The sequence below is a fragment of the Rhinopithecus bieti genome, unplaced genomic scaffold (assembly GCF_001698545.2).
Source record: "Rhinopithecus bieti isolate Rb0 unplaced genomic scaffold, ASM169854v2 scaffold_74448, whole genome shotgun sequence".
NCBI classification, from domain to species: domain Eukaryota; kingdom Metazoa; phylum Chordata; class Mammalia; order Primates; family Cercopithecidae; genus Rhinopithecus; species Rhinopithecus bieti.
Genome location: NW_016827608.1, coordinates 65,801 through 70,237, shown reverse-complemented (window position 1 = coordinate 70,237; position 4,437 = coordinate 65,801).

Sequence of the window (4,437 nt, the reverse complement as noted above, 5' to 3'; positions counted from 1 at the left end):
GCGGCTGTTCTGTGGAGAAGGAATTTTAAAAGAGGAAGAATGGAACCAGAGAAATGAAATACGCGACTACCTGTATTTTAGGAGAGAATTGATGGTGGCGAGCAAGTTATTTTGGAGATACACACTTCTGTTAGGAATAAAGAAAAGAAAAATATGACTCCTAGGTTTCTGCTGTGAGCAACTAAGTGGAAGTTACTTCCTGATTAAAAGACCAGGGAACACATGGATTTTAAGAGGAAAACTAAGCATGTTAAGTTTGGATGTATTAAGTTTGAATTGCCTATTAGACATCCACGTGGAGATATTGAGTAGAATATATGGGAAGAAGCTAGGATTAGTGAGAGAAATTTGGGAGGTGTCAGCTTCTAGACAAAATTTATATGTATGTATGTATGTATGTATGTTTGAGAAAGAGTCTCACTCTGTCTCCCAGGCTGGAGTACAGTGGCACGATCTCAGCTCACTGCAAACTCTGCCTCCCAGGTTCACGCCATTCTCCTGCCTCAGCCTTACAAGTAGCTGGGACTACAGGTGCCCGCCACCAGGCCCAGCTAATTTTTTTTTTTTTTTGTGTATTTTAGTAAAGATGGGGTTTCACTGTGTTAGCCAGGATGGTCTCCATCTCCTGACCTTGTGATCTGCCCACCTCAGCCTCCCAAAGTGCTGGGATTACAGGCATGAGCCACCATGCCCTGTTGCAGGAAGTCCAGGACCCTGAATGGAGGGACCGGCTGAAACCATAGGGCAGAAGAACATAATTGTGAAGATTTCATGGAGCATTTATTAAGTTCCGCCAAATTAATCTTTTATAATTTCTTACACTGTCTTACTGGGGCAATCCTTGAAGCATAAATTGTTAAGATTTTCATGACACTTATCACTCCCAGTCAATACCCCTTGTGATTTCCTATGCCTATCGTTAATCTCTTAATCCTGTCATCTGTGTAAACTGAGGTGGATGTATGTCGCCTCAGGACGCCTGTGAAAATGATTGCGTTAACTGCACAAATTGTTTTGTAGAGGCATGTGTAGTTTGAACAATATGAAGATCTGGGCACCTTGATAAAAGAACAGGATAACAGCAATGTTCAGGGAACAAAGGACGATAACTTAACTTTAAACTCCTGACTGCCGGTGAGCGCAGGGGGGCAGAACAAAGCGCATATTTCTCTTCTTTCAAAAGCAAATAGAGAAATACGCTGAATCTTTTTCTTCAGCAAAGGAACCATCCCTGAGAAAGAGAATGCATCCCTGAGGGTAGGCCTCTAAAATGGCCGCTTTGGGGATGGCTGTCTTTTATGGTCGAAGACAAAGGGCTGAAATAAGCCCCGGTCTCCCGTAGTGCTCCCAGGCTTATTAGGATGAGGAAATTCCCACCTGATAAATTTTGGTCAGACCAGTTGTGTGCTCTCAAAACCTGTCTCCTGATAAGATGTTATCAATGACAATGCATGCCTGAAACTTCATTAACAATTTTAATTTCACCCTTTCCTGTGGTGTCGCCCTGCCTCCAACTGCTTTGTGATATTTTATTACCTTGTGAAGCATGTGATCTCTGTGACCCACACCCTATTCATACACTCCCTCCCCTTTTGAAAATCGCTAATAACTTGCTGGTTTTACAGCTCAGGAAGCATCACGGAACCTGCTGACATGTGATGTCTCCCCCGGACACCCAGCTTTAAAATTTCTCTCTTTTGTACTCTTTCCCTTTGTTTCTCAGATCAGCCGACACTTAGGGAAATAGAAAAGAACCCATGTTGAATATCGGGGGTGGGGTTCACCCAATAGCGCCCAGCCGACAGAATTTAAAATAATGGAATGGATGACTTTACATGAAGGGAGTGTGTATATAAAGAAGAGCGTTCAGGCCAGGTGCGGTGGCTCAAGCCTGTAATCCCAGCACTTTGGGAGGCCGAGACGGGCGAATCACGAGGTCAGGAGATCAAGACCATCCTGGCTAACACGGTGAAACCCCGTCTCTACTAAAAAATACAAAAAACTAGCCGGGCGAGGTGGCGGGCGCCTGCAGTCCCAGCTACTCGGGAGGCTGAGGCAGGAGAATGGCGTAAACCTGGGAGGCGGAGCTTGCAGTGAGCTGAGATCCGGCCACTGCACTCCAGCCCAGGCGACAGAGCGAGACTCCATCTCAAAAAAAAAAAAAAAAAAAACAAAGAAGAGCATTCAGAACTAAGACCCAAAGAGGATAACACTTACAGATCTGGAAGAGAAAGATCCAACATAGAAGAATGAGAAGGAGCAGCAGTAAGACAAGAGAAGAAAACATCTCTAAAAAGAGAAATGAGTCAGCTGTGTTGAATGGTGCTGAAAATTCAAGTGTTCTTTAGATTTGTCAATATGGATATCCTGACAAGAACAGTTTCAGTGGAGTGAGTGAAAGCCTGAACCAGGTTCCAAAAGATAAAGGGGGCAAAAAGGAAGTGGTAAAGCAAATGCAGACAACTCCTCTTTTTTGCTGAGATGGGGAGCAGAGAGGAGATGGAAAGGGACAACTGGTTTTCTTTTAAGATAGAAGATATTAGAGAATTGTGTATACAACAGAAACAACCTAATAGGGATGGTGAAAATAAGCACCTACTATGTTCCAAGTGCTAGGAATACAATAGGAACAAGATGGATACAGGCCCTGCCCTTAAGAAACTAAATAATGAAAAACCTATTACAGATTGTGATAAGTTATTTTAGGGAATCAAACTTTTCCTTCAAATATAAATTTGCTTGAAATCCTCATCTTGAATTATATTTCAAGTACACAAAACTATGACAAAAATTATTTCAACAAATATTTTTCAAACATTTAATATGCTTAATATGTGTCTGTGCTAGAATCCAGCAATACAATAAAGAACAAGACATAGTTTCTGTGTTCAAGGACTTTACAGTCTAGGGAGAAAAAACAATTGACAGGCTGGGTGTGGTGGCTCACGCCTGTAATCCCAACACTTTGGGTGGTCAAGGCAGGTGGATCACTTGAGGTCAGGAGTTCAAGATGTGCCTGGCCAATATGGCAAAACCCTTGTCTGTACTAAAAATAGAAAAATTAGCCTGGCATGATGGTGCATAGCTAGTAGTAGTAGTAGTAGTAGTAGTAGTAGTAGTAGTAGTACGAGCTACTACTCATGAGGTTGAGGCAAGAGAATCGCTTGAACCCAGGAGGCAGAGCTTGCAGTGAGCCTAGATCATGCCACTGCACTCCAGCCTGGGTGACAAAGAGCAAGGCTGTGTTACAAAATAAAATAAAATAAAAAATTGGCAGGCAATTATACTACATTTTGATAAATGCTATTATGTGGGAAACTCTAGATTTTGATTGAGTCCATTAGTCAGGATGTTCTACATTGCACATGATAGAAAACCCAAACAAAACTAGCATAAGCAAAGAATGAAATTGATTAGCTCTCATAACTGGATGTAGTGCAGATGAACAGTTCAGGCACAGCCTTATCCAAAGACTGCATCAATGGTATTGAGAATTCAGTTTCTTTTTCCCATCTCTAATTTTTCTGTGCAGACTCTATTCCCAGGCAGTGTTGCCAATTGTGGACATAAGTCGGCTGCCAGGAGCTTCCAGGATATATCCTTTCAGACAAAAGTCCAAGAAAAAAAGAAAAGTCTGTCCCAGCATTCCAAGAAAAAAACCTCTGATATTTAATCCCAATAGGATCAGTTTAGGCCTTGGACCCATCACTGAAGCAATTACTGTGCCAGAGTTGAGAGGGCTAACATGAATTGGCTTATGCCATGAAAGGCCTACCCCTGGAACTATGGGTGGGATCAATCCAACCTAAACCATATGGCTTAGAAATGTAAAATCCACTTAGGATAAAGTTAGAAGGAAAATGGATAGATGCAGGGGAAGTCACGACACATGTCCACTACCAATATCCATAACAGAGACAAAAACTTGGGATCAGCTGCACAGACATGGTAACTAAAGCCATGAGTATATGAGATCACCCAGTACAAGTGTTGCATGAGAAGAACCAGGACAGACCCCCCAGGAAACACCAAAACTTAAAGATTGGGCAGAAAAAAAGGAGTCTTTGTAAGAAATGGAAGACTGAGCTAGAGATGAGATGAGGGCCTGGAGGCTTTCACAGAATGTTTCAGAGAAGTCATTCTTTTCTAGAGGCTTTTAGGAAGAAAGTACTAGTCTATATAACATCATTAGCTGGAAGAAGTTGGGTAGGATCAAAACTGAAAAATATCCCTGGGGCAGAGCAAGATGGCTGAATAGGAACAGCTCCAGTCTCCAACTCCCAGCGCGAGCGACACAGAAGACCGGTGATTTCTGCATCTTCAACTGAGGTACTGGGGTCATCTCACTAGGGAGTGCCGGACAATCGGTGCTGGTCAGTTGCTGCAGCCTGACCAGCGAGAGCTGAAGCAGGGCGAGGCATCGCCTCACCTGGGAAG